This window comes from Rhincodon typus, chromosome 1, assembly GCF_021869965.1.
Source record: "Rhincodon typus isolate 14 chromosome 1, sRhiTyp1.1, whole genome shotgun sequence".
In the NCBI taxonomy this organism is placed as follows: Eukaryota; Metazoa; Chordata; class Chondrichthyes; order Orectolobiformes; family Rhincodontidae; genus Rhincodon; species Rhincodon typus.
The window spans coordinates 63,638,257-63,649,094 of NC_063332.1; the positions used below are offsets into that span (position 1 = coordinate 63,638,257).

The 10,838-nt window shown below is 40.4% G+C and overlaps 1 protein-coding gene across 1 annotated transcript in view; it reads right to left on the minus strand.

The window, feature by feature from the left end:
• The window catches only part of LOC109920608 (cAMP-specific 3',5'-cyclic phosphodiesterase 4D-like), a 997,263-nt gene that overhangs the window by 759,852 nt on the left and 226,573 nt on the right, over window positions 1-10,838 (minus strand). The gene's annotated exons all lie outside the window — the stretch shown is intronic.

The window sequence follows — 10,838 nt, forward strand, 5'->3', positions numbered from 1 at the left end:
TGATGCTGCTTGGCCTGCTGTGTTCATCCAGCTCTACACCTTGATATTTCCAATCCAGTTGTCTATGTGGTAAAATAGCCAGATAGTTTTTTTTATGAGATTAAGGCACTGAAGAAAGAGAGAGAAAAATACTGGGTGTTGGGGGCAAACTCTCCACTGGTTGGAGTCATACATAAAACATAAGAAGATGGTCCTGGTTGTTGAAGGTCAGTCATCACAGTTCTAGGACATCTCTGCAGGAGCTTCTCAGGATAGGGTCCTAGGCCCAAATCCTTAGCTGCTTCATCAATCACCTTCCCTTAATCTTAAGGTCAGAAGTGGAGATGTTTACTGATGATTGCATAATGTTCACCGCCATTTGCAACTCCCCAGAAATAGAAACAGTCCATGTCCAAGTACAGCAAGATCTGGACAATATCCAGGCTTGGGTTGACAAGTAACATTCATGTCATACAAATCCCAGGCAATGCTCATTTGCGAAGAGAGAAACTAACCTTTGCTGCTTGACATTCATTGCTATGACTATCACTGAATCCCCACTATCAACATCCTGGGCATTACCATTGACCATAAGCTGAACTGGACTCACCCTATAAGTACTGTGGCAACAAGAGCAGGTCAGAGGCTAGGAATCTTGCAGTGAGTAACTCATCTCCTTACTACCCAAAGCCTGTCCACCATCTATAAGGCACAAACCAGAAGTGTGATGGAATACTTCTCACTTTCCTGGATGATTGCAGCTCCAGCAACATGGAAGAAGCTTGACACCATCCAGGTAAAAGCAGCCCACTTGATTGACACCACATCCACATACATTCAGTCCCTCCACAACCAATACTCAGCAGCAGCATCTGCAAGATGCAGAAATTCATCGAAGATATCACCTTCCAATCCCACTTCCATCTAAAAGGACAAGGGCAGCAAAACCATGAGAACACCACCACCTATAAGTTCCACTCTAAGCCACTCACTATTCTAACTTGGAAATAGATCACCATTCCTTCAGTGTCACTGTGTCAAAACCCTGGAACTCCCTCCATCACAGCATTGTGGGGCTACCTATGTCAAATGTACTGCATCAGTTTAAGAAGGGAACTCACCATGACCTTCTCAAGGACAACTGGGGTCGGTAATAAATGCTGGCCTAGTCAGTGATGCCCATATCCCGTAAGTAAATACAAAAACTTAACTAGGATGTGCACGTTACTCATGTGCACCTCTAAAGATTAGAAACTTAAATGCTGACAAGCTCTTAACAGTCTCTTAAATTGTCATAATTTGACCTACTTGAAAGGATAGCAGGACCCATAAATATAAAAACATAGTAACTAAGATCAGGTGTAGGCCATTTGGTCCTTCAAACCTGCTTTGCCATTCAAAATGATTGTGGTTGATTCTCTATCCCAATGCCACATTCCCATTTCCTCCCTAATACTCTCAATGTCTTTAAAATTCAAAACAAAACCCTCTTCTTCTGCACCACCAGACTCGTGATCATCGCTTGTGCTGCGATTAGGTCTGAAGTCACACAATGCCAGGTTATGGTCCAACACGTTTATTGAAATCATGAGCTTTCAGAGCACTATACCTTCGTTAGATGAAGCACCTCCACATCATATGCTGGGATTGGTATTCATTACCAGTATTTCTGGGATACCGCTGCCTTTCTTTCTGTTAACAGTACATCCCAAAGTAATTGGAATTGATCAATGCAGTCCTTTCAATTAAAAGTATGCAAGGTTGTCACACTACATTTGTTTGATAGCCATAATGATGTAAACAAGCATCAATTTAAATCCAATGAGTGCTTGACTATTTAAACATAGTTACAAACATGCAATGTTACCATCCTTTGTTCTAAATTATCTGTAATGCAGGTATATGATAGTATAATGTAGGGTATGCAGGGTAGTTTGATCTTAGTGTAGGGTAATAGGTCGGCACAACATTGTGGGCCGAAGGGCCTGTACTGTGCTGTACAGTTCTATGTTCTATGCTCTACATCATAGGTAGTAATGACATGGAGATCACAATTAGTCTAAAATTAGAGGTTGATCAAATTACTTCAGCAGGAAATAGTCACATTAAAAGTAAGTGATTGTATTTCAATGGCTAGCCTAATATTTAGGGTTAGCACCGATCAAATTTTTTTTGGCTGAAATTTCAGAAATTACTCCAAGTTCATAATAACTATTAAACATTAATAAATAATTTTATGGGTGGGGAGATAAAAACAGTCAATTCATCAAGCAGACATCATGATGCATGGAGCTATATGATAAAATGTTTGCTCTCTTCAACACCCACAGATTTATTGGTGATCAATATTCACACTGGTACTGTGGAGAGCTCTCCTTAAGCATAGGAGCAGAAATAGACCATTTTAAACCCTCAAGCTTAATTGGTTATTTCTATTAAATCATTACTAAACTGTATCCAAGTTTATTGACCCACCTTAAATTCATATTTCTTCCTGCCAAAAAATCAGATCAATCTCAGTTGTGAAAACCTGGCATCTCTGGGGGAATGATAGCTCCATGTTTCAATGATAGATTTTTCATGCAAAGTAAGGTAATGGCCCTTTAATTCTGGACTTCCCATGGAGATAATAGCTTCTGTATAGCTACTCTATTGAATCTTAACCTTTGCTAATCTAAGCTAAATGAATCTATACTTGGATCATCTTTAGCCATCTAAATTTGAGAAAATATAAGGCCTGTTTATTCAAACTGTCCTCAAAATCTAAGCCCTGACCATATCCCTTATCGTCAGCTGTCCCTAATTTGTGGATGACCTCTACTCTGGTTTGCAGGTTCCTCCTGTGAAATTTCATGTGACTGTACTGGTTGATTCTTCACCAACACACCTTTAGCCACCTGAGGCAGGATATCCAACGAGGTACTAGAATCCAGATTGCAGGATTTACTTCCTTTTCTTTTATTGCTGCTGTTCTGCCTCATCATCAAGGGGTTTTCACTTGAAACACATTGCAAATTGCTCGAAACTGGAATCCATTTTTCTCATATTTTCTGTGTCAAATGAATTCTCATGCTGCGGCAGTTACTTTCCTTCCTCCAATATAAATAATTCTTAAACAAGAACAAAAGCCAAGTGAAAGACAATTGATACTTGAATCTTCAACTTGTTTAGAAAAAGCAGAACAAGTTGTTCTTAGGAAAAATGAAAACTGACCTTACTATGAAAGCGGAGGCCTTGGGGACCGCTTCGTGGAACACCTACGCTCGGTTCGCAACAAACAACTGCACCTCCCAGTCGCGAACCATTTCAACTCCCCCTCCCACTCCTTGGATCACATGTCCATCCTGGGCCTCCTGCAGTGCCACAATGATGCCACCCGAAGGTTGCAGGAACAGCATTTCATATTTCAACTGGCAACCCTGCAGCCCAATGGTATCAATGTGGACTTCACAAGCTTCAAAATCTCCCCTCCCCCAACCGCATCCCAAAACCAGCCCAGCTCGTCCCTGCCTCCCTAACCTGACCTCCCACCTATCCACTCCTCCCAACTCAAGCCCCACCCCCCATCTCCTACCTATTAACCTCATCCCGCCTCCTTGACCTGTCCGTCCTCCCTGGACCGACCTATTCCCTCCCTAACTCCCCACCTACACTCACCTTTACTGGCTCCATCCCCGCCTCTTTGACCTGTCTATTTCCTCTCCACCTATCCTCTCCTCTATCCATCTTCTATCCGCCTCCCCCTCTCTCCCTATTTATTTCAGATCCCCCTTCCCCTCCCCCATTTCTGAAGAAGGGTCTAGGCCCGAAACGTCAGCTTTCCTGCTCCTCTGATGCTGCTTGACCTGCTGTGTTCATCCAGCTCCACACCTTACTATGAAAGTGTTCAACAGGGGCCAACAGTTGTCCCGACATCCTGAGTAGACATTCTGTACTAATTGGCAAAAAAAAATTCAGACAAGTGATTGGCACAATATATATTGTCAGTCTCAGAAGTAGGGAACATCAACATGTTCAGAATCACAGAGCAGTCCTTGTCAGGGAGCTGCCTTTTTCACATGGAGGATGACCAGAGGAGATTGAGCAAAGACCTAGGAGAGAGTTCCCAAATACTTTAGCTACACAGCAGGATGCTCCCTTCACATCACAAGAATGAGATTGACACACACACTGTGCCAACTGTCAGTTCATTCTCTGGCATCAGATGGCCATTCTCCTTCCCTAATTAACTGATATCTAAACTGCTGCTGCTTAGCAAACTTAATAAATTATCTGAAAGTTCTTTATGAATGATTGCTTATACTAGGAAACTGTGATCACGAACTCCTAAAATCTAACAGCTGTGCTGAACAACTAATAGTTATCTTCTCAAAGTCATTAATGTCAATGCTGCTAAGCTTCAAGGAGAGCTTCAGAGTGTCTTTAAAGCATATTGTTTGTCTTCTCTGACCATATGAGAGTTAGAAAAATAAGACCTGACAAAGGAGACATTTTACAGTCATATGGACAGTGTCCAGTACATCATAATAGATTTTACAGGAGTTTTGCCTGAATGCTTGTGCAGCTGGCCTTAAGAATAACACTAGCATTTGTCCAATGACTTTATACAATTCTGGAAAATGTACATTGTACGTCCTCTAAAGCCATATGCATTTGTTTAGAACTTTACTGCCCAAAACAAAATGTAGCATTCCAGATGCTGTTTGACTAGGATTCAATACAACTCAAGAATAATTATCACCTCTTTGCATTCCAGTAATAAAGGCCTATAGTCCTGTGATAGACAATTACGTCTTGCATTTATGTATTAGCTTTCCTTGATTTGTGCACAAGACCCCTTTGCTTCTCTACAGTTCCAAATGCATCGTCATTAAGAAAATAGTACATTCTTAGATCCAAATTGGATGGCCTCACTTCACCACATTGAATTCCAATTACAATAGTTTTACTTTTCACTTAGTCCATTTATGCCATTTTGTAACTTCCTTTCCAATTTACTTTGACTCCTATTTGAAATTTCCGTGCAGCCTTTAAAAATAATCCTAGTATGTCAGTGTAGCAACAGGCCAGACAACACATAGGTAAGGAAATAATAGATCTTGGCTCGTTTGCTTGATCCTCATCCAACTTGTGGTTTCATTCACATTTTTCTGACACTTTGTGAGAATGCATAAGCCAAGAACAGTGTAGAGATTCAATGAGCTAGCTGCATCTTATAACACATAAACATAGAGGAGGATGTCATATTTTCACTCCCTCTGATCTGTAAACCCTCTTCAAATAAAGTGACATCAGAAAGCACAGGCTACTGATTATTATTGGGTAGCGACCTGTAAGGGTTGTACCACAAGGAATGGAATGGCACTTACAATAAGTGACTCTCTTCTCTGCAGGACTGCAGACCATTCACCAATCTTGCTAGAACAATAAAGATAATAAAGTCTTCCCTATCATCTGTAACCACTAAGGTTTTGGAGTAGATTTGTAGCTCGGGTTGTGGATGTTGAGGTTAGTTGGCTTGCCAAGCTGGTTTGTTGTTCTGCAGACGTTTCACTACCATGCTGGGTAACATCATCAGTGCAGACTCTGATGAAGCATCGGTGTGTTTTCCCACCTGGTTTTTAAACTCTGGAGTCCATTGAGCTGGATTGCCTCACTTCCAGTTTTCCTTCGTAGTGGAGTCTATATAGGGTCGAGTTCTATGTGTTTATTAATGGCTTTCTTCATGGAGTGCCAGGCTTTTAGGAATTCCCGTGCCTGTCTCTGCTTAGCTTGTCCCAGGAATTTAGTGTTGTCCCAGTCGAATTGGTGGTTCTCCTTGTCCACGTGGATTGAGATGAGTGAGTATTGGTCGTGTCTTTTTGTAGTCAGTTGGTGTTCGTGTACCCTTGTTGTTAGTTTCCTTCCTGTTTGTCCGATGTAGTGTTTCTCACAGTCTCTGCAGGGGATCTTATAGATGACATTTGTCCTGTCCATGGCGGGGAGTGGGTCATTAATTCAGGTGAGCAGTTGTCGTAGGGTTGATGTGGGCTTGTGCGCTATTCTGATGCCCAGCGGTCGTAGGAGTCTTGTGGTTAGTTCCGATGTGTTCCTGATGTAGGGTAGTGTGATGAGTGTGTCAGGGCATGTAGTATCTTCCTGATGTTGTTTGTGTTGGCATCTTCTGACCCAGTTCTTTGGATATCCATTATCCTTGAAAACCTGGAAGAGGTATTCCTCCTCCTCTTGGCGTAGTTCTGTGTTGTTGCAGTGTGTTGTTGCCCTTTTAAATAGTGTTTGCACGCAGCTTTGTTTGTGTGTGCTGGGATGGTTACTGTTGAAGTTCAGTACCTGGTCTGTGTCTGTGGCTTTTCTGTGTACTTTCGTTTGGAGCTCCCCATTTGTCTGCGCTCTACCATGACGTCCAGGAATAGGAGCTGTTTGTTCTTTTCCTCCTCTCTGGTGAATTTTATTCCGGTGAGGGTGTTGTTTATAAGTTTGTGTGTCTCCTCTAGTTTGGACCGTTTAATGCTGACAAAGGTGTCGTCCACGTAGCGTATCTATAGTACGTGAGTCAGAAGATGCCTACACGAACAACATCAGGAAGATACTACATGCCCCTACACACTCATCACACAACTCTAATCAGGAACACACTACATCGGAAAAACAGGAAGGAAACTAACAACAAGGGTACACGAACACCAACTGACTACAAAAAGACACGACCAATACTCATCCATCTCAATCCACATGGATAAGGAGAACCACCAATTCGACTGGGACAACACTAAATTCCTGGGACAAACTAAGCAGAGACAGGCACAGGAATTCCTAGAAGCCTGGCACTTCGTGAAGAAAGCCATTAATAAACACATAGAACTTGACCCCATATACACTCCACTATGAAGGAAAACTGGAAGTGAGGCAATCAGCTCAATGGACTCCAGAGTTTAAAAACCAGGTGGGAAAACACACCGACGCTTCATCGGAGGCTGCACTGATGATGTTACCCAGCATGGTAACGAAATGTCTGTGGAACAACAAACCAGCTCGGCGAGCCAACCAACCTCAACATTTGTAACCACCTTAGGCAAACATTCCCTTAAAACTTTTGAAATCAATATTTGGACAACTAGCCCACTGGAATTCTCTCACGTTAAGGGGGCAGTAATTTGGGATCTTGTATAATGAGTCCATATGACCATAAGATGTAGAAGCAGAATTAGGCTATTCGGCCTATCAAATCTGATCTGCCATTCAATCATGACTGGTATGCTTCTCATTCCCATTCTCCTGCTTTCTACCTGTAACTCTTGAATGCCTTACTAATCAAGAACCTATTTATCTCTGGCTTGAAGAGACTCAATGACTTGACCTCCACAATCTTCTGTGGCGATGAGTTTCACAGATTAACTACCCTTTGGCTGAAGATATTCCACTTCATCTCAGTTCTGAAAGATTGTTCCTTCACTCTGAGGCTGTGCCCTGGGGTCCAAGTCTCTCCTACTAGTGGAAACATCTCCACACCATTCTACCCAGGCTTCTCAATATTCGGTAAGTTTCAATGAGATACTCATCCTTCTAAACTTAAGCTTCATCGAGGTCAAACCCACCGGTCTCAACCACTCCTATTGCATACCACTCACTCCACCCCCCCAACAATTTTGAAAAAAAATCCATCCACTTCTAATGCTTAATAATACCAAGAATTGCAGGGATTCACAATCATATTTAATTTTAAGCATCCACCTCTCTGTAGTCAATAAATTGAATAAGTATAATGCAAAACAGTTTTTATGATTGCTACTACAGTCAAAGTACATTACCATGTTCAAGTACAGTGCTCAAGTATTTAAAAATTATGTATGATTCATTGCTTTCTTTTTCAAATACCGGCATATAGTAATCTTGACTGAGATGGCCGTGAATGTGTTGTGAAAATAGGAGGGATAAATGATAGATAACAATAACCTATTTGGCCAATCAAGCACATTGCTTTCTTAGATATAGCAAGAACTGCAGATGCTGGAGTCAGAGACAACACGGTGAGGAGCTAGAGAAACACAGCAGGCCAGGCAGCATCAGAGGAGCAGGAAAGTTGACATTTCAGTTCAGGACCCTTGGTTTTTCTCCTCTGCTGTTGCATTCCTTCAGCTCCACATTGCATTGTCTTTGCTTCCTTGGATCATGGTTTCAAGATTTAACACCTCATTTGCATTTTTTTTTATCCCTTTATTCATTCACAGGATGAGGGTATTACTGGCTAGGCCAGCATTTATTGCGCATCCCTAATTCCCCAGAGGGCAGATAAGAGTCAACCACATTGCAATGGGTCTGGAGTCACATGTAGGCCAGTCCAAATAAGGATGGCAGTTTCCTTCCCTAACAGGATATTAGTGAACCAAATGGATTTTTTCAGACAATTGACAATGGATCATAGTCATCGCTAGATTCTTAATTCCAGATAGTTACTGAATTCAAATTCTACCATCTGCCATAGCAGGATTCAAACTCAGGTCCCCAGAATATTTTCTGGGTCACTGGATTAACAGTCCAGCAATAATACCACGAGACCATCTCCTCCCCCAGAGGTTAGCCTAATATTTAATGTTAGCACAGATCAAATTTTTTTGCCTGATATTTCAGAAATTACCAGAAGTTCATAGTAACTATCAAATATTAATAAATAATTCAATGGTTGGGGAAATAAAAACAGTCAATTCATCAAGCAGACATCATGATGCATGGAGCTATGTGATAAAATGTTTGTTCTCTTCAACACCTACAGATTTAATAACGCTAAAAGTGCAAGAAAACGGTTGACTTATAAAGATTTAGAAATACTTTGTAGATATGAATGCTCTTGATCTCAGCTGCTTTGAAGATATTTCTTCCTGGCAAGAATCAGATTGAAGTTATTATCTTGACTGAAGTTTTAACATCCGTTCAAATCAACCTGCCAGTTTAGTTCTTAGTTAAAATATGGTTATTTTACATTCTGACGAAATTGGAGTAGCTAAGGTCAAAGTAAGGTCGTCTAATGCACATGTTTCTGGAGGCACTTGAGCTGTATTTTGGTGAGACCTGGAAGACAAAAGGCAGAAGATGCAGATGTTGGGGAATCTGCTAGCACGTAGACACATATCTATAAATTTATAAATGCGGAAACTGAATTTTCCTATAAACCTAAAATGAAACACTGGTCAAGACTCCAGGAGAAAGGACCTCAGTGGGCCAGGCTTTGTCTCTAAACAAACCTGGATGCTGAGTTCTTGCTGACATTCAGTCTGCTGATTAGGTTGGAAGCAGTATTTTGATGTGGAAGAGCTTACTTCTTGAATAAACTTCAGCCCACCTCACACCCAGACCCACACTTCAGCAGAATTCCTTGCAGCAAACTCTCCTGGACTGAGAAACTGCAATTTCATATTCCGAGATTCCACCCAATTCTCTTGCCATACGTTGTTTTATGATCATAAGGAAATGTGAACATTTAGAATTATTCATATGTGATCAGTCACCATTCTTCTAGGATGCATGACATTTGAAAGCAAAAATAAAACCTTGATAATTACAAAGCTAAACCAGGTTCTGTACTCTTGAGGCAAATTTCAGTTCTTACTTTTATTATGCAAGTCCAAAAATGTTCCAATGGCCTTGAGGTTCCAGTTTGCTATTGACATGATTCTTATTAATTAGATAGTTATGAATCTTAACAGAGATGATAAAATTATTATTTATTCTTGTTAGAAATCCATTATCATTTAATAGAAATTAAATGTAATTAAGTCCCAAAAGTTAAAAGTGAATGCAACTTGAGCATTTCAAAGTCAAATCTACTTAATTTTCCAAATCACGGTTAAATTAATCATGGTCTAAATTATTAGTTATTATCTGTATTATTTTATTGCATGAGACATTATATTTCTTGCACCCAATTTTCAAAAATCCTTTCTAATTTTCTGCTGAATATTCCTATTGATGACTAAGTCAATATAAAGTCAGATTTGATAGTGTCTATATTACCTCAATCTAATAAAAAGGTTGACAGTACTTGTACTGTGCAATTTCTACACCCAGTTTATCATTCTGAGAGCAAGAAGTAAACATCTTCTATATTCATTTAAGCTAAATTCAGACCATAATTGATCATAATACTCCAAGTATAATGGTTTGATAGGTTTTCTTCAAAGCTTTTAGTCTAAGTAGAACACATCTGAGCCCAGAATCCAATCAGTCACTAAGCTCAATTCAATATTTGTTGTTGAAACAAAAGCAATTGAATTGTGGAATGCTGAAATTAATTGCCTAAAAATTAATTGACTTAGTCAGCATGGTGGGCATAAGTCATCAGTAATAGTTTCTTAACTACCATATTAAGACCACTTTAGCCACGGAGTGTCAAATCAACCCAAAAGAAACATTTGTTATGAGAACATTTGTACTGAATATAAAAACATTGCATGAGCAAAAGCAATAAAACTTGTCTTTAAACCAAAGAGTCCATTGCAACAAGAACTATAATTCTTATTCCTTCACTCATTTTGTCAAAATCCTCAAACTCCCTTCTTTGCAGGACTGTGGGTCTACCTGCTACTTCCTCCCTCACAGCCGCAACTCCCTGAATAGAATGCTGCAGTTCAAGAAGATAGATCACCATCACACTCTCAGAGGCAATTAATGTTGGACAATAGAGTCATCGAGTCATAGATACATACAGCACAGGAACAGATCCTTCAGTCCAACTCATCTATGCTGATCAAGTTTCCCAAAAACTAGATAACAGGGTGTAGAGCTGGATGAACACAGCAGGCCAAACAGCATCATAGGAGCAGGAAAGCTGATGTTTCGGGCCTAGACCCTTCTTCAGAAAAATG